The following is a 20,518-nucleotide window of genomic DNA, read 5'->3' as shown; positions in this document are numbered from 1 at the left end:
TTGAAATAAATCTGATGCAGTTCGCCGAAAAAGCTCAATGTTTGCGCACACAGCGCTACTATTTCCACTGTTTCGCCAGTGAAACCCTTTATGCTGATATGAATGAGGTGGTCCGTGGCCAGTCACCTTTCGCTTTCGACGAAGCAACGAGATCGGGTGCCTTAATCAAGAAACCACCGCACAGTTGCAAGCGAAAGTGCCACGTTCACCCTGTTAGGCGAAGCCATCTTTTTCTTTTCGACTAGTGTTGCCGGCACTTGGAGCGTTTTCTCTAGCTGTGAGCTGCACATATCCGTACACAATTTCTTGAACTCTAGAATAAATATTCATGTCCCAAAATATTTGCAGATGCCTCAAAGACCCTCACTTCACCGTCCTAAGCAGCGGTCAGCCCATTCTTTACAGATGCTGGCACTCTGCATCCTAACACTAGAATCTTCACAGCACAATCCTGTGATTTACGTGTGGCCACATAAAAAACTCAATTCACAAGGCTCAATATTATACGCAGACTCTCTAAGCATGGTGACATTCCTCTAAACCCTGAAAAAACACAAAAACCCCATCCTAGCCTTGCTCTACTTCATCCTCTGCAAAGTTTACACTATAAAAAAAACACGTTGTGTGCTGAGTGCCGGGGCACAGCGAGATAAAGGAAATTTGTAGGCGGGCAAGCCAGCTGCAGCTTCCATCGAAAACACCACCAATACATCCGGAGCTATCCCTGCTCTTGACATAAAACTTTGATTAGACGAAAACATTAAGTAAGCTAAGTGGCAGAGTACATGGTATATATATATATATATATATATATATATATATATATATATATATATATATATATATATATATGTACAGGCCCAAAAGCGCTGGTCTGTGGGTGGCGTAACGGGTTCGACGAAGTAGTTAACTGGTGAAGTCTGCGAGACAATGCGGTAGGTGTCACAGAACGAGCGCTAAAAATGGGCGCGCCGCAGAATTCTTGCAGTAACGCGCGGAAGAGACGCCGGGAGGTAAAAAGAAAAAAAAGAAAACAAACATCCAAGGCTCCCCGGGCGCGCGCTCTCCCCTTGGAAGCGTGGCTTCGCCGACGAACCTCCTCACCCCACATCGGCGGCCGAGATAGCCCGCGATAGTTCTTGAACGAAGGAGGCGTGGCCACGCCGAGTTGAGTCATCCGACGCGGAGGGCAGTCGAACCGTCTCGCGCCTCTCCCAAGCCTTCGCTGCGCATCGCGCCGACGAAATGAGGAGAACTTTCTGGAATGTCGCGCGGAAGGTATTTAACCAAGCAGCGGAGATGAGAGATTAGGAGAAGACGGAAGTAGCGCCAGAGTGCGTAGGGATTCCGCCGTGTAGTCGGCGAAGGTTTGGTCCGCAGGGACGAAGCCGGAGATGAAGAGTATTTCCACCTGAGGGGTGAAGGCTCGAGCTACAGGCAAGAGCGTGTGTTTACCGCTATCGAGCGAAGACGCGTGGCAACAGCTGCGTGTGTGAAGCCGACGTGTTTACGGCGAAGAAGTTTGAAGCTTGGAGAGTGGCCAATTGAAGACGCGAGGTTTCCTGGAAGAGAAACTTCGGGACAGCAGAACGGCAACAACGCTGGACTTTGAGTGAGTGATTCTCGGAAGAGTATCATTCAGACTTTGGTTCCAAGGACTTTGGACTGAATAGGTTTTCTATCTCTTTAGTCTTTAAGGGTCTTGGTTGTTCAATGCACGCGACTGTATTGTAGTGTGTACTGTTGTCTGTGTCCGTTGTTCGAGTGTGTCTAATTGTACTGGGTAGTGTGTTGATTGATTGGTGACATATTGTACTCAGCTATTGTGGAGTGAACATATTGGTGTATTGTTTTTCTGATCTGCCATTATTGAGAATATAATTTTGTTTGTTTATCAACTCTCGGCTCTGACTTGTTCTTTGGGCCACAGCCGGCGTCTGCTGGCGCGCCAATAAGGACCACTCCTAAATTGTCCACGCTTTCGTGGTGCGGTTCGGGGGGCCGATACTTCGGCTCTTAGAATTAGCGCGGCGATCGCCTCCCTATTTAACGGGACTTGTGTGACAGTAGGGTCCCTGGTATTTTGAAAAAACTTCGAGGATAGGCCTGTAGGCACAGCGGGAACCCAAAGCCACACAAGAGTGTCCGGAACAAAGTTATGGTACGGAAGGTTATCGTCACGCCGAGATTTTTGTCTCCATTGGTCGATGGTTGTAAACGACTGGGCAAGCTTACGGCATTCCTCGGCGCGGCGGGCAGCTTCAGAGATGGGTGTAGACTCGGAGGAATCGGGGTGGTAGGGCAGAATGCCATGTAGTGTGGTGGAAGGGTCTCGGTGATATAACAGGAAAAATGGTGAAAAGCCTGTAGTCGCCTGTGCAGCAGTATTGTAGGCGTATGTCACAAAACGCAGAATGAGGTCCCAGTCGGAGTGATCTGAGGCAACATACTTTGATATCATATCCCCTAGGGTACGGTTGAATCTTTCCGTCAATCCATTCGTCTGCGGATGGTACGCGGTGATAGTCCGGTGAATGATACGGCATTCGGCAAGGAGTGCGTTGATGATATCAGAGAGGAATACACGTCCTCTGTCGCTGAGAAGTTCACGTGGTGCGCCGTGACGGAGAATGAAGTTCCGCAGGAGAAAAAAAGCTACGTCACATGCCGTGGCAGCAGGTAAAGCGGCTGTTTCTGCGTATCGCGTCAAATAATCGACAGCGACAACAACCCAACGGTTTCCGGAAGCCGTGAATAGAAGAGGCCCATACAGATCGATCCCAGTGCGGTCAAAAGGCCTGCCTGGGCAAGGAATTGGCTGGATCGGACCAGAGGTATGATGTGGCAGAGCTTTTCGTCGTTGGCACTGCGGGAATGACCGAATGTACTTGCGCAAAAAGGTGTACATGCCTCGCCAATAAAACCGGGAGGAAATCCGAGCGTATGTTTTGAATATGCCCGCATGTGCGCACTGAGGGTCAGCGTGGAAAGCTGAACATATTGCAGCACCAAGATGGCCAGGCATGAACAGTAACCACTTTTGGCCGTCAGACTTGTAATTCTTGCGATAAAGGAGGCCATCGCGGACCTCAAAGTGAGCCGCTTGACGGCGCAACGTTCGAGAAGATGGTGAAGTCGGCGGATCTGAAAGTAATCGCAGAAGAGAGCTGATCCAGTCATCCTTGCGTTGCTCAGACGCCATGTCACAGTTTTCTGGGAACGAAACCATTTCGTCCATGGCAGATGAATATGCAGAGCTTTCGGAGGACATAGGTGAGCGTGATAGAGCGTCGGCATCAGTGCGACGTCGGCCAGACCTGTAGAAAACACGCATGTCGGACTCTTGCAACCACAAAGCCCCGCGAGCTAAACGGCCGGAGGGGTCCTTCAACGTGGATAACCAACAAAGCTCATGGTGATCGGTGACTACGTCGAAAGGGTGACCATATAGGTATGGTCTAAATTTACCTAGAGCCCATATGATTGCCAGACACTCCTTCTCTGTCACAGAATAGTTCTACTCCCCTTTGGTGAGGGTACGGCTTGCGTATGCGACTACCTACTCCAGGAATCCTGGTTTGCGCGGCGCCAGCACGGCGCCGAGTCCAACACCACTGGCATCGATGTGTACCTCCGTCGGGGCAGTCGGGTCGAAATGACGCTACATTGGCGGCGAGGTTAACAGGTGGCGCAACATTTCGAAAGCATCGTCACAGGCAGGTGACCAAGCGTAACTTTTCGAGTCAATACGTAGAAGTTCAGTCAAGGGGGCGGTGACCATAGCAAAATTCCGAATAAAGCGGCCAAAATACGAGCAGGGGCCAAAAAAGCTGCGCAGATCCTTCAGAGACGCAGGTTTAGGGAATTCTGCAACTGCCCGAAGCTTGGCGGTGTCAGGAAGAATACCCTCTTTAGATACAACATGACCGAGGATGGTGAGCTAACTTGCGCCGAAGCGGCATTTCTTCAGGGTGAGCTGAAGGCCGGCGTCAGTTATGCACTGCAGCACTTCATCTAGCCTGCGGAGATGCGTTGGAAAATCTGGTGAAAATATAACTACGTCATCCAAGTAGCACAAGCATGTTTTCCACTTCAGGCTATGCAAAAGATTGTCCATGATCCGCTCGATTGTTGCGGGTGCGTTGCAAAGACCAAAAGGCATGACACAGAATTCGTAAAGGCCATCAGGTGTGACAAAGGCCGTCTTAGGCTGATCTTCAGGTGCCAGAGGGACTTGCCAGTAGCCACTCCGTAAGTCAATAAAGAGAAATTCGCACCTTGGAGGCAATCAAGGGCATCGTCGATTCTCGGTAACGGGTAAACGTCCTTTTGAGTTATTTTGTTAAGACGACGGTAGTCAACACAGAAGCGAAATGACCCATCCTACTTCGTAACGAGAACGACTGGAGATGCCCAGGGCCTGTTGGAAGGCTGGATGACGCCACGCTTGAGCATGTCAGCTACTTGGTCATCGATAACCTGGTGTTCGGCTGCGGACACGCGATAGGGTCTTTGACGCAATGGCGCATTGGTACCCGTGTTGATGCGGTGACACACGGCTGACGTGCGGACGAGGGGAGTATGCTGGCAGTCGAAGAAATAACGGAACTTGTTCAGCAGTCGTAGAAGCTGAGCACGTTGCGAAACGATTAACGTGTCGGCGATGGAGCTGCTTAGTACGTCCGGCCTAGTAGTCTGCGGCGAAGAGGCACAGGTCACTCAGGCGACTTCGTGTTCGGCGCAAGGACCAGCCGGCATGTCGATAATTGCAGAAGGGTCGAGACTGTAAACACGCCCGACGCACACACCCCAAAGTAGTGTCACAGGACATGACAACAGGTCCAAGATGAGCAGTCTGCTGACGTCCTCATGAAGTTCTAAAAGAGCATAAGGTAGCGGTGAACACTTGCGACGAACGAAAAGAGCAAATGGCGTGAAAAGGGCTCTAGACTCGCCGGGAGAGTTGCAAGACACCATGGTAAAGGCAAAAGAGTGCGGCGGTATGATGACGTCTTCAGCAACAAATAGTTTGTACCTGATTTCATGAGCATCATATAATAGAGCGTCGTCAAACACTTCAAATGCCACCTCAGCGCGAGAGCAGTCGATGACGGCCTTATTACTGGAGGGAAAATCCCCGCCCAAAATGAGGTCATGGGAGCAGGAATCCAACACTAACAGTTCAACGACATAAACGAGGCCATCAATCGTGATGCGCGCAGTACAGGCAGCGGCCGGCATGACGTGATCTGCGCTGGCTGTACGAAGTGATATACTTGCTAGTGGCATCATAACTTTTTTGAGCAAGCGGCAGAGTCTAGCACCTATCACTGAAACTGCGGCACCAGTGTCGACAAGAGCGAGTGCAGCGACGCCGTCCACATGTACGTCCAGATCATTCGTTGGTGAAGTGAGAGGCCTTGTTCTTTTTGCTGGCGACGCAGTTCCTGCCTCTGGAACTGCGGCAATCAGCTTTCCCGCTTCGGCGATGAAGGACGACGACGCATCGGCGATAGTGAGCGGCGTCGAGGTGATGGCGAGCGGTGGTTAACAGGAGGGCGGTGGTCGGCGTACGATGACGTCTGGTCGGGGGCGCTGAGAGCCTGTGAACGAAGGGCGTGGTGGCACATAAAGGGCAGGTTCGAAGGTCTGGTCGTAGCTCTGGCAGTAGACAGGAACGCGCTGACGGCAGTATCGCGCTATTTGGCCAGGTAGCCCACAGGCAAAGCATACTGGGCAATTGTCGAGGGTACGCCATTTTCCACTACTCTAAACGGACCTTGGCTGAGCGAGCCGAGGAGTGGGTCGGAGCGGCAGGGCTGAGGGAAGTGTCGTAAAAGTCTGAAGAGGTGGTCGAGCCGCCACTTCAGCATAGCTTAGAGGTGCATTTACCTCGGCACAGACAACAGGGCTCGGCAATAGAGAAGTGTCACGGGCAGGTGGCAGAGCCGCGCAAACTTGTTCCTGGATGACCTGGCGAATATTTGCTGGCAGAGGTGACGGTGGTTGGCCGGCTGTTGATCGCAGCGATAGCTGACGAGCGACCTCAGTACGAACAAACTCCTTGATCTGCGATAGTAGCGACTGAAGGTCAGATGTGGTGGTCACGCTTGAGAGGGTGTCATCCGGGAAGTCAGGGCGTCACGTGAGAAGACGGTGTCGTCGCAGCTCGTCGAAACTTTGACACAACTCGATGACATCTGAGACAGTGACAGGGTTATTTTAGAGCAGCATTTGAAAGGCGTCGTCGGAATTGCCTTTCATGATTTGTCGCACCCTGTCAGTTTCTGCCGTCGACGGGTTGACATGCCGACAGAGGCCGAGGATGTCCTCTATGTAGCTGGTGAATGTCTCACCAGTTTGTTGGGACCGGCCTCGTAGGCGTTGTTCTGCGCGAAGTTTGCGCACACGAAGGCGTCCAAAAGCATCTGCGTTGCAGGTTTTGAAGGTGGTCCAAGTGGCGCTATCCGCCTCATGGTTTCTGTACCACAGCTTGGCAACATCCGTTAAATAAAACATCACGGTACCAAGCTTTGTCGGATCGTCCCATTGATTAGTAGCGCTGGCTCGTTCATCACATTCCAGCCAATCCTCAACGTCTTTCTCGTCGGTGCCGCTGAAGATGTCGAGTTCTCGCAAGAGCTGGGCACCAGGACAGCTCCTGCGTGGCGAAGCCGGTAGGGGTGTGAAGACAGCGTCGTCAAGCATGACGGACGGCAGCTTTCGGCTACGTAGTTCCAGGACTGGGGAAGACCGCAGCACTCTCCACCAAAATATAATGTAAATGCAAGGTTACAAGCGGTATCGGCATAGGTACAGAAGCAGCAAGAGCTAGCCGGATGTACGGGCAGCGTCACAGCAGCAACCAGGCAGTCTTAGCTCGTGCCTCGCGCCAACGTGTCGATGTCGCTGCAGTAGTGGGAATTCCTCTTCACTACAATATATATATATATATATATATATATATATATATATATATATATATATATATATATATATATATATATATATATATATATATATATATATATGTATGTATATATATATATATATATATATATATATGCCTCATGCGGTTGTCTAGTGGCTAAGGTACTCGGCTGCTGACCCGCAGGGCGCGGGTTCGAATCCCGGCTGTGGCGGCTGCATTTCCGATGGAGGCGGAAATGTTGTAGGCCCGTGTGCTCAGATTTGGGTGCACGTTAAAGAACCCTAGGTGGTCTAAATTTCCGGAGCCCTCCAATACGGCGTCTTTCATAATCATATAGTGGTTTCGGGAAGTTAAACCCCACATATCAATATCATATATATATATATAAAATAAACTACGTGTTACCAAGCGGGAACTGCCTGGGTTCGATCCTAACTGGAACAAGAAAGTTTTTTGTTTTATGTGTTTCTATCTCAATTTTTAGGTCACGCACAAAATACGTTTGACCCATTGTGTCAAAACAATAATTGATAAACACTTCTAGCAGCAGATGCGTAACTATTTTTTCCATTGTCAGAATACAAACAATCTTTTTCGAGCAGGTTTACGGAACCCGTGACCATAATGCTGTTCTTTCGAAGTTTCAACAAAAAAATGCTCCCACCTTTCCCAAGGGAATTGTGGGGAAACGCGAATGCATTTATTGTCCCGTTAGAGGGCACCGTTACCGTCAGACTTTACACTTCACCGACTTCTGCCATTGCCCTGAGAGGTGCCCAGCCAGTAGTAGTAGTAGTAGTAGTAGTAGTTGTTGTAGTAGTAGTGGTAGCGAACCGAACCATCAACTACCGAACCATCAACTCCGCCCTGCCAATAAACACCCTTCGACATTAACCGCAACAGTTTTGTGGTGGTAGTGCTGGGTACTCGCCCAAGACGACGGAGCCACTGCCGCTAGGTCCTCGCCGAAGCCGACGCCTCGCGCGACAGCCTCCTACACAACCGGAACTCGCGATGTCAAACAACGGTGACCTACAGTCATCTTCAACTCCTTCGGCGCGGACACCCGAGGCCTGGATGCGTCAATTGGAGCCACGCCCTTTCTCAAGGAACCCGGCGAGGACGTGGAAGAATGGCTGACACACTACAACCGCGTGAGCAAGTGCAACGTCTGGGATGCTAAGGCTCAGCTAGAGTTTGTTGCTCTTTTCCTGTCAGACACTGCTCTTGTGTCGTTCGAGAACCACGAAGAGTCGCTAACAACCTGGGATAGCTTCGCTATCCGGCTCACAAAGTGCTTTGGGGATTCCACTGCGAAAAGTAGTCGAGCCGAGCAGACATTACTTCAGAATGCTCAAGGGCCAGGTGAGACTTGTACCACGAACATTGAGACGATGCTGAAGCTGTGTAAGACGGCGAATCCTCGTATGTCTGAAGAGGCAAAGTCGGGTGCCTCGGGAAAGGTATTGCCGAAGACGTGTATACCTACTTGATTGGTAAAGAAAGCCTCGATTTGGTAGCTGACGTGATCCATCATTGCCGCACGTTTGAGACCTTGAAGCTACACTGTATCACGCCAAAGTTATGCAGGTTGGCGAATGTTGCGACTGTTGCACGCATTGAGGACAGCTGCAGTATCCACTGGGACCTTGCTACCACTGTGAGGCAAATCGTCCGTGAGGAACTCGAGCGACACAGCAAATCAACGAACGCCTTGAAGGCCGACCAGCTCGATTGCGTTTTTAATCAGCCCCGCGAAGCTGCACGAGTGGTTTTTTCGCTGCCAGCTACGCCAGACGTTGCAGACAGTCGAACCGATCCCCTACAACAGCACCACCATACGTTTCCTGACGACGTGACGCATGACCAACGCGCTTATCGGGGTTCGATGACGAATCGGCACTATGAATATCGTAGCTATTACTCGCAGCGTCCGAGGGCGGCTTATCCCAAAGTGTACAACTTCGGTCACCCTTCACCTGTTTGCTACAGCTGCGGTGCGACAGGACACATCTCTCGTTTTTGTCGCCATCACCACCAGACGAGGTATGGCCCACCACCGATCTGGTCTAATTTTTAAGGCGTCAACGATGACCATTGGCCGGCAGAACATCGCGCAACAAACGCTATAGGCTCGCTACCCAGGAATTCCTTCCGCCAGAACAGAACACATTTTAACAGGAGTGACTCGCCAGCATCAGACCGCAGCCTGACACCACCAACCAGTTGCTCACGCCGTTCACCTTCCCCACGGCAACGTTCTCCACCACCGCCTCCATCGCGAAACTAGCGGGCACAGCCGATGGAGGTAAGGTCGCGGGCCAGTCTCTGTCTCTGCAAACTGCACCTCTTCCTCCTCTTCTGCTCTCTCGGCTCATACTCGTTGCAATAAAGTTGAGAACTGTCGAGTAATATAGCCACAGCTATGGCCACCTCTTCAGCCTGGGTTGCGTTGGTTGCGCGAAAGAACAGACCATCTACCTACCTGTCTTGGTGGACAGCGGCAGCTCTATACCAACCACCGCGGTAAGGGCCGGCGATGGCCTAGGAAAAAACGTTTTGTTCAGAGCCGAATAGGCACCAGAGAAAAGAGCCCACGCCTCTCGACGGCCTGCGTGCGACTCACGTGACATTGGTGGGGAGAGGTTGAACATGAATCGCGTATTTCCAATGTTCCGGCACTCGTACCTGCTCCTCTGATTAGAATTCATGCCGAGTGTGTAGGCTACCTAGGAGTCGTCTGCCTGACGGGGTCTGCGCCAGACACATGTATTGATTTGTTAGGTGAGCCTCCCGGAGCTACCAATAGGTGTTTACCACTCTTAACGCAAGAAGTTCTGCATTGGAAGTAGTGATCGGGAGATCTAGGGCTCTCTTGACAAATTTGAGAAAGGTGACCTCCAAGGAATTTTCATCGTGCTTCCATAAGTGCAGGTATGGATTCGCATACAAGATGCGACTAGTGACAAAAGCATGTGCGATACGAAGTGCATCCTTGCTTTTGAGACCTCCCACTCTTTGGCAACTCGGCATACCATGCGGCCCACCTGTTCTCCAAACTTACGCAGCTTGTTGTCTTGACCCTGCGGTGTTTGTGAATGTGGAGTCCAAGGACACGGATCTACTGTGCCTCATTAATAGGTTCACTATGCAGAGAAAGACTGATGGACGAAGTGCACTTCCCCGACGGCTGAAGGTGCAAGACTTCGCACTTCTGTGGGGAACACTAGAGGCCGCAGTATGACGCATATTCGTCCACTGTATGAGCTGCGGTTTGCAGGCTGTCCTCCATGCTTGCCAGACATCATTCTGTGGCCCACAGAGTGATGTCGTCGGCATAAAGTGCATGCTTTACCCCGTCAACAGCAGCCAAGCGGGCCGGGACCTGTGCAATTGCTAAGCTGAACAGCACAGGCGACAAGACCACACCCTGTGCTGTGCCTCGCGTGCCCAGGGGATAGGGCCCGTATTACTGATCTTGGATGCGAATGCACGCAGCTCTGTCAGTAAAAAAGTTTCGGATGTCTTTGAGGGTGCGCTTGCTACAGTTGGTGGCACTTAGGTGAGCTAAGTGACTACGTGGTTGACGTTATCGAAGGTTCTTTTAAGGTCAAGCGCTAGGATAATCTTGTGTTTGTAGGCCTGTTCTATGGGACTAAGTACATCGTGGTGTGGTAGTAGGAGTATGCCCTGCGAAGATTTCTTGGGCCTGAAGCCATACATAGATTCAGCGAAAATATGGCGCTCTACCAAGAAGGGAGAGACAAGATCTCTGACAATAGTTTCCATTAGCTTTCCCGCACAAGAAGTAAGAGAAATGGCTCGGAGATTCTCAGTGTTATTGGTTTTCCAGACTTTGGAATGAAGGTTACTAGAGACGTTTTCCAGTCTAGAGGGAGGGGCGTTTTTTCGAACCAGATCGCGTTAATATAGTCAAGAAGCGACTGGTGCGCTGCATCGGCTAGATTTGCCAGCATTTTTACGGTAATTTTGTCTCGCCCAGAAGCCGTACCTCGCCTCATTTTGGAAGAGCGGCGCGAAGGCCATGTAACTGGAAAAGAGCATCTAGGGCTGAGTTTTCTTGGCCTGCATAGCAATACTCGGAGCCCCACGTGTCCTGCTGAGTGCAAAGATATCAGTTCCATAGAGATAGGGCTAGTTGTGTTGTGGAGCTGTGAAAATTGTGAAATGCTCGGTGCAGTTGTTTTTGCCTGTCCCCTCGTGTTTGAGTGAGATCAATCAGACTGCGAAGGAATTTTCATGTATTGCGGCCGGAGATTTGCCTGTTGGCAGTGTTACAGCAATCTACCCAATTTGAGTCGGCGAGCTGGGCAGCGTACTCGGCTGCCTTCTGGGTGAGATCCAGTATGCGCATGTGAAGTTTGCGGTTGTGTTTTAGGGGCGAAGCTCCTTATAGCGGCACCCATTCGTCCCTTGTAGCCGTTGTAGTGTGTAACAAGTATAACATTTTGACCTACAAGGTTGTGGCGGTGAGAGATTTCTTCTGTGCGTTGTTGAACAATAAAGGATAGTGCTCAAAGTACATGCCAATAGCTGCTAAGGGAGAATCAGAAACAGGAGCATTCGGCTTTTGAATAACGTGCAAGTTGCGATCCCCATTAGCAGCCATTGGCATGTACATTGAGCACTATCTGACAAGAAAAGGTTGCTACGTTACACTCGCTAGGCGTAACCTCCTTGGTTTTAGAAAGGTTTAGCGAGCGTTGGGTCGCAGTGCCATGAATACAGTGAACTAGTATATACCATGAACTAGAGGTGGTTAAAGGTGGTAAGTAGACCCGAAGTGCAAGCCATAAGAAAGTGTGTGGGTGACACCCCTCGTTTAGTTCTTTGAATGTCCGCTGGATGGCGGTGCTTCTATATGGGGAATAGATGATGAACAGATGCGAGATCGTGGTACTTGGAGTGTTGAATAGATGGACAACGGACACACAGACATGGATGGATGGACGCATAAACGAACGGAGTGGCGGATGCATGGACGAACGCAGGGACGGACGCACGAACAGACGCACGCATGGACGGGCGAATAGACGCATGGATGGTCACACAGACAGACGCATAGGCGAACGGAAGCAAGAACGAATGGATGGATGAATGCTTCGCTCACTCTCTATCAACCACTCCGTGGATATGCTGCCATTTTTTTGACAGCGCCATCTCTTTATGAGGCTTCGACGGGCCTCCCAAAGATGAAGGAGATGGTTATCCACATCCTGATGACTATCCGTGAGTTCTTGTGTTTTCTTAGTGTTTCAAGCACAGAGTGAGTCCACTGGAATTAACTGATCTCCAGCGTGGGAGAGTCAGGTAAGGACTGCTGGAAGGCTTCCCAGTTTGGGAGGTGAGCCTGTGCGATGGGGCGTTGTAGGGGTCGTGTGGAACATGTAGTGTTAAGAATTCAGTGGTCACTACCGTGGGTTTCTTCGGTACTGAACCAGTTAGCGTGTCTGATGCTTTTTTTGAATGTTAGGTCGGGGCAGGTGTCCCGGCTGACTGCGTTACTTACACGAGCTGGTTGCATGGCGTCTGTTTAAAGAGTCATGCCCAGCGTGGAAGTTAGCTCTGCAAGTTTCCTTTCACGCACCTCTGTCTAGCGATAGCCCCAAAGTCTGCTGGGGGCGTTGAAGTCACCCACTATTCGAAAGGGGTCATGCCCGGCGAGCTTCAGTGCAAGTTGCGAGCCAGTCACATCACTTTCGCTGAAGATGTCAGCGAAAGTGATGTTTTTGAGTTTAGGTTTGCAATAAATATTGAGGATATGCACAGGGGGGGGGGGGTTGGTTCTGCGCAGGGGAAGAACCGTGACCATAGTATCCGAGTACGGTATTGAAATTTCGAAGTCTACCTCTTGCGTAAAAAATGTTTTATTAACAAGAAAGCCGGTGAATGGGTCACGTTAAAAAGTGTTGTAACCTGAGAGGCGCATGGCATTGCCGGGCTCTTGAAGTGCAATGACGGCGCACAGGTGCTAAAATGTTTCAAGATAGAGGCGCAAATGGACCCGTTTGGCCCTATTTTTGAAGCCTCTACAGTTCCATTGAATTAAAAAGAGTAACCGAGGTTTACAGTGTGGTGATGTGGAGCAGTTAAGATGAGTCCCCATAATGATATTTTGGGGTGGCTGGGAGGGACTCTACACCTATTTCGGCACCCTGTGCAAGTGGGAGGTCGGAGTCCTCGGAGGTTTCAGTGAGGCTGAAGGCGTGTGAAACCTTGAAGGGACGATCAACGTCATTCAGAGGATTAGCCATTCGGCTTCGAGAATTTAAGCCAAGTAGCCAAGTTTTAATGTTCCTCATCACGTGTTGTGTAACAGTGTAGGAAAGAGTTTCCAGGCTTTTGCTTATGGCCATGAGTTGTGTCATTAAAGTGCTCATAGCACTTTTAATAGCCTAAAATTGTTCTTGAGTGTTACAAGGCTCCAAGACTAAAAGAATGGTGCACATGGGCATCGGTTCTGGAGCGGGAATGGTAATATTGGTGGGAAGTGACGAGGGGGGTTGGGACTGGTGTACTAACTACCTGTCTCCAAGGCGGCGATTTTGGCTTGAAGCTGTGCGTTCTGTGCCCGTAGTGCAGCAAGCTCTTGTTCGAGCTTGAGGAATTCGGGGCACAAGGCGCGGAAGGAAAAGCAAGAGGAGGAGGAAGAAGCAGCCCTCACCCCGTTGCCTACATGAGAAGCAGTTTTCTAGTTCCGCCGCTCACGGGCGCCGGGATCAGTCAGAGGTGGAACGTCCCCAGATTGGAGAACGAGGGCAGTTTGGTCAGGTGTCTTGGATGAGGTTTGCGGTGACGTTGTCTTAGGTGGAGGTGGCGCTTGTTGACTGGTCCTCCCAGTAGCAGAGTTCTTTGTGGCTTGATTGGTAGCACCCGGTTGGCGTCCTTCGGGCACGGCGCCAGATGTCTTGGGCGTTGACCGCTGCTTCCATGAGCCGCGACTGCCATGATGGCCGCTGGGCTGCTGCATGTGGTAAAACCTTGCTTTGCAGGCCTGGGATCAAATGAGGTGTTCCTCACCGCACATCAGACACGATTGCTTGCACTCGTGCGGTGTCATCTCCTCCACAGAAGCCCCCACAACTTGACCACAATGGCCGGCAGCGTTGGCCGTTCGGATAGAGACACAGCTTCAATTGGTGGCCCACCGTACCACGGCGGTAGCAAGCTGGAATGGTGCGTTTATAATCGCGTATTGGTGTCACAACGCTGTTGTAGTGCCCGAAACGTGGCACGTGGCGGCCCTCGAAAGTTATAAGGGCCACTGAAGTCTTTCCAAGCTTTCTGATGAAAGCGATGCTTCCACCACGCCAGTTGATCTTTACTTTCAAGGAGGCGGAGGTCTCCTGCTCGTGCACCATAATGACGCCATGGCACACGTCCTCACTGATCTTGGTGTGGCCGATCATTGGTAGGAAACCTTGTGATGTTTGGAGTGAGAATTGTCGAGAGAGAAAGTTCGCAGATTGGACGTTTTCGGTTGAGACAACAATAATGTTTTGCTCCCACATGGGCCACACACTGATAGAGTAACTTTAATTAGCGTTCATGTATGAGGTGAGCTTGGCGCCTAGTTCTTGTGGTTGAAAAGTAGCTTTGAGATCCGCCGTGACCCGAGGCTTCAGCACGATGGTGAAGCCTTATGCAGCACTGCGGGGCATAGCGGTAGGCCGCCACGATTTACGGGATGTCTTCTCGTGTGCCCTATTGATAGCCAATGCCTTGGTAGCTTTGGAATGCTGACGACGCTTGCGGAGGGCCGCCATGGTGAACAGTCCCCCATCCACCATATTCGTTGGTGGAACTGAGTTTTCGGGCACTGGGGTGGAAAGTTTTGCCCACGCGGATGTCGTGGGATTATACTCACGGAGAGTGGTGGCCGCCATTTGTGGCTGCGGCCGCAGAAAGTTCCGACGCAGTCAGCGTTCGGTGCAACGCTCCGTCGGGCGAGCGTAGCTCCCACGAGGTCAGGTGAACAAGTGGACATAAAATGCCCCAATATTGGCCCACCTGAATAAGAGAGGTGTGTTCTAGTGCAGAACAATGTTACAAAGAAGATAATGCCGATCTTGATTAAGTGTCAAGCATGGTTTCACCATTCCTCACGAAGAGAGCGGGAGCCGATGTGACGCGTGCCCGCTCTCGTCACGCGCTCGTAGCGTTTCCCTGCTCAGCCAGCTTAACGTTCGAGAGTGAGGAGCGAGAGGACAAGAAAGTAGGGCGCCAGCGTTCTCGGCTAGGCCTTGGCATTTCACAGCGGCATCTCGAGCGCACATTTTCTAGGTGCTGCACCGAGCTTCCTACCAGGCTGCAGAGATTGAGTTGGAGAGTTTACATAAAAATTGGCAGATCCCACGTAAAGTAAGAATTGATGATATGCGAAGCACGAATAAAGAAGGCTGATAGGTCGCTTTAAAATTAGCCCAACGTTACGAGGCTAAAACAATTATGTCGTAGATGACTTTCATGTTATAACTATCATGTTTGGACGTTTCATTTACCTTCGTTTAATGTCACCTGATACCAACATTGGTATATATAGAGCTGGCGAAACGGCCGTGAGCGAGCTACGAACGTGGCATGTACAAGTGTTTTACATGACATCTATATCATGGTTATTATGTTTTGACGTGTCTTTTACAATCGTTGTCCATTCCCGTCGCGTAATATCCAATTTGTTATATGTGGAACTAGTAAAACGGCCGCGCGAATGGTATGAGCACAGCATGTAGTCATGTTTTACATGAAACGCATAATATGATTATCAGGTTTCGACCTGTCATTTACCTCTCGTCTATTCACTTCTAGTGATACCAAATGGGGTATATGTGAAGACCAAACCTCATAAGCGCGAAAATGCACGCGACAGCGACGAGCGACGCGACGTAGATCGTCTTCGCGTGATCAGTCACTAGCGCAGACAAACCTCTATCACGCAATGGCTTCGGCGAGCGACTTCCACTGTTGTTAGCATGAGGCCGTCTAGTCGCAGCAAGAAAATCGCGTAGCGAGCGGTATGCAATTTAAAATAAGATATATTGTTGTGTAATGGAACGAAAATTGTTTTTTATTGCCTTGCAGCACTTTTTATATGTACATGCGTAATAAACATTGCGTTAATTCTTGATGCGCATACGTGACTCGGGCAGGGTCACGTGCACCTATGTAGTCTTTGTCTTTTCCGGTTTTTTGCTATTGGTTGCTTGAGCCCAGCACTTCCGGGCGATGAGCGACGGTTTCCAGATCTGGAGAAGCAAGCGATCGCGCGAAAACAAGCACGCGACATGTCGTGCGAACGCCCTGTTTCGTCGCTCATAGCATCGCTTGTCGCTGTCGCGTGCATTTTTGCGCTTATGAGGTTTGCTGTTGAAGCTAGTGACACGGCCGTGAGCGCGTCATGAAAGACCCAATGAACTCCGACACAAGGTTGACGTGCGCGCAAGCTACGTGAAGCAACGCCACGTTTTCAAAACGTGAGCACACTGTAGTTTGACAATAGGCGCAACCTTTGTGACCAAGATCCGTAGGCACAGCCCGGTGGTAATCAGCATGAAACGCGACATGCCGCACTTCGCGCCGAGTAAGTCACCCAGACAGCATTGCGCCTGCCTCTCTTCGTGGCGGAGGGACGCGTGTGCGCTCAAACGAGCATGGGTTGCGCGGATTCAGCGCACCGCGCACCGGCGAGCATATAGCAGGAAGATCCACAACGAAGGTCAGTGGGCAGATTCACTGATCTCTTCTAGGGGGATATCAGCGCTTGGCGTGGCATCGCCGGCTTGACGCGATTCAACGAACGCCGGCGCACAGTTGCGCCGGGTCATGTCAAAGTGAATTGGCGCCTTGAATGAGGCGTCTAATAATGTTCTTACATGACAAGCACCTCATGATTATCATGTTTGCACCAGTCACATAACTTCGTCTTAATTTCATGAGACGTGATACCAAATTTTGGTTTATGTCGTGTTGGTACATGGCACGCATGTCATGATCATCATATCTGAACGTCTCATTTACGCATGTCGTTTGTTTCCATCACGTAATATCGAATTTAGTAGAAACGGCCGTGAGCGTATCAGGCATAACATGTAGTAATATTTTTACATTACTTGCATTTCATGATTATCGTGTTTGCACCAGTCACATACCTTCGTTACAGTGGCTAGAATAGCGATGTGTGATGAACGCGCTGGCTAGTGCGTAACGCCTTGGAAGGAAGCCGCCAGGTGGCACCGGCGCACGTTTTCACATGTGTCAGGCCAAATGACACTTCCTGGTTTGGTGTACTTCTGACCGGGTGCAAAGGCCAGAAAGGAAAACCAGGCAATGGTATAGTGTATATCAAAGGACCTTGAGGAGTTATGAGGAGAGTGTGAGATAATTATTCTAGGTGATATGAATGCGCACATAGAAGATTTAGATGGGTATACCGATCCAATAGGCATAATGATCATGGATATGTGTGAAAGCCACGACTTCATCATTTGCAACAGTACCGAGAAGCATGAAGGGCAAATAACATGGGAGGTAGGAAGGCTGCAGTCGACGATAGATTACGCACTGATGCCACATAAGAAGTATGATAAGCTCAGAGGAATGCACATAGATGAAAATGGCTGCAGAAATCTGGGCAGTGATCACAAGCGTATTAAGCTAAGTTTTCGAAGAACAGAGGAAGTGGGAAGGAGGCAAGATGAGCAACTACAGGAAAATTTTTATTCAGAAAGGCACAGGAAATAGCTAAGAAACGAATTGGTAAAGTAATCACTCAGGATAAGAAAACAGTGTGGACACACACGAATCTAATTAACTGTTTGAGCTAGACCTTGCTAAGGCACGTTACGAATCACCCCGGAAAAGAAGACACAAACGCGAAAGTTGGTGGGATGAGGAAGTTAAGAGAGCCATGGCAAAACGTCAGGAAGCCTCTAAAGAACACAGACATGCTAAGCAGCGGGGTGAACCGACGCATGGTGTTGAAAAAAAAAGGAAATCTTTCTTAGCTGTGGAAGGGTTTGCATTTGTCTGATCAATGAAAAGATTATAAGAAAGGGAGCTCAGTGGCTGGCAGAAGTACATAAAAAGATAGAAAGGCCACTGCGAAATTTCGTAACCATCTAAACTTCCTAAGAAATGAGATGAGCCTAGAGCAGAGGTTTATAACTACAGCTCAAGGTTCTAGGCTAGAAGGGGACGAAGCTATTGAATACATAAGAAGAAGGGTGACAGAATAATTTCAATAAAAAAGTGATTTATGAAACACAATAGACAAGCATGAATCAAGTGGCGCAAACACTCCATTTTCACAATGAGAGTGGGAAACGGCTGAGAAGAGGGTTTCTAATAGTACATCAACGAAGCCAGATAACATTTCAATTATGTTGATAAAGACGTCAGGTCTGAATTCTAAGCAGGCTTTGAGAGGGGCAGTGAGCAAAATTATAATCGATGGTGAAGTCCTCGATGGATGAAACTTAGCAGGATGAGCATCATCTATAAAGAAAAGTAGGACAAATATGACATAAAAAACTACCGTCCTCTAACAGTGACATCAGTGGTCTACAGGCTGGCGATGCAGATTATAGAGGAAAGACTGCAGGCATGGATAGAGGATGAGGTGGTGATGGGGGAACTGTAGAATGGGTTTCGGAAACAGGAAGTTGGAAGACAATTTCTTCTCACTTACGCGGTGCTTTGAAAGAGCAGAAAAGGAACACAAACACCTGTAGCCAACACTTTTGGATTTCGAAGGAGCGTTCGATAGCGTGGTTCAAGAGGTCTTGTGGGGAATACTGGACACACTATCTGTGGAAAATAGTCACTAATCTTTTAAAGGATATTTATATGGGTAACAAGGCAGTTATAAAGCGAGAAAAACAGGTTTTCAAGCCAACAAAGGTAAAACGAGGGCTTAGGCAGGGGTGTCCTCTGTGACCCTTGTTATTCTTGAAGTACCTACAAGGATGAGAGGCCAAATTAGAGAGAAGTGGACTTGGCTTCAACCTCTCTTTCGTCAAACAACGAAAACTCATTGAACAGGCACTACCAGCATTGGTGTACACAGATGATATAATGGTAATGGCCGACAACAAGGAAGATCTGCAGAGATTGATGGACAACTGCGGTAATGAGGAAAGTACGTTAGATTTCAGATTCAGTAAGGAAAAAATCAGCAGTCACGATTTTCAATGACAATGAACTTGGTAGGTTTAGAATACAGGAGGTCACGCTAGAGATAACAGATAAATACAAATATCTGAGCGTATGGATTAGCAATGGGGCCAAGTACTCAAGGAAACACGAAATATACGTGACGACTAAAGGTGACAGCAATGCAGCGGTGTTGAAAAACATGGCACCGTGGAATTACACCAAGTATGATGTGAAAAAATATGGAAAGGGGTCATGGTTCTTGGTCTGATGTTCGGCAATGATGCCTTGTGCATCAGATCAGAAGTTCAAGGAAGATTAGAAATTAAGGAACCTGGAATAGATAAGCTTCCCTTAGGAGCTCACGGGAATACACCGAATCAGGGAGTACAAGGTGTAATGGAATGGACATTATTTGAGGGAGGGGAAGCTAGCAGCAAGCTAAAATTTGAGAAGGGATTGAGAGAAATGCGGGAGGAGCGTTGGGCTAGGAAGGCACTCAGCTACTTGTACATGAAGAGTGTCGATACCATATAGAAGAAGCGAACTAGAAAATTGACTGGTAAATACTTCGAAAATAGCGGGGGACCAAACCAAAAAGAACTATCGGTTAAGAAGAAGGTGAAGGAAGCTCAAACCAATATGTGGAGTATGGGCATAATTAGGAAGTCCGCACTAGATATCAATAGTACATTTAAGCAGGAAATTGCAAAGGAAAAGATCTATGATAATACTCGGAGTAGTTCTCTACTGTTTCAGGCCAGGACGACAGTATTGCGAAACAAGACATTCCGGGCCAAATACGAAGGGGTAGACCGGTATGCAGTGCGTGTGGAGAGAAAGGGTAAACTGCCGAACACTTGATAATGTTCTGTAAAGGGCTTCACCCTATAGTTCAGGATGGTGGCGCAGAGATTTTCAAAGCATGGGGGTTTAGGGACAGGGATGGCAAAATCGGCTTTAAGCGGGTAGAAATAACTCGAAGGAGGTTATCTCATTGGTGGCTAAAGTCATGGCATAAGTGACAATTAAACCCTTCTCTAAGAAGTACGAGTCCTCAACCTCACTGCAAAAGGAAAAAATAAATGTATGTTTTTGTTCTCTAAGCATTACGGCTTGGTGGCGTTAGCCACTGCCTGATCTAAAGAGTACAGCCATATCAATCTATCCATCCGTCCACGTCACCTAAGGCGGCATGCGCTGCTCATAGACGAGAATCAACCACGTGCACGGGCAATGTGAAACATTTAAATTATGTTTTGTTGCTCGTGCATGGCCTTAATTGGTGACCGATAAAATATTTTAATTAGGTTTGGGAATAACAGGTTGCCTACGCGGGTGCGCGAATGAACTGAAGTATCAACAGGGTGCCGAAAGTGAGTGCGTGACCGGCACTGAAACATTTTACCGATGTGA

General features: G+C 49.3%; 1 protein-coding gene across 6 annotated transcripts in view; it reads left to right on the top strand.

The window, feature by feature from the left end:
* The window catches only part of LOC119164558 (uncharacterized), a 139,840-nt gene that overhangs the window by 102,463 nt on the left and 16,859 nt on the right, over window positions 1–20,518 (top strand). The window lies entirely within an intron of this gene.

This window comes from Rhipicephalus microplus, chromosome 8, assembly GCF_043290135.1.
Source record: "Rhipicephalus microplus isolate Deutch F79 chromosome 8, USDA_Rmic, whole genome shotgun sequence".
In the NCBI taxonomy this organism is placed as follows: Eukaryota; Metazoa; Arthropoda; class Arachnida; order Ixodida; family Ixodidae; genus Rhipicephalus; species Rhipicephalus microplus.
Note: the sequence above shows the minus strand (reverse complement) of the source record. Positions and strands in the feature narration are given on the sequence as shown.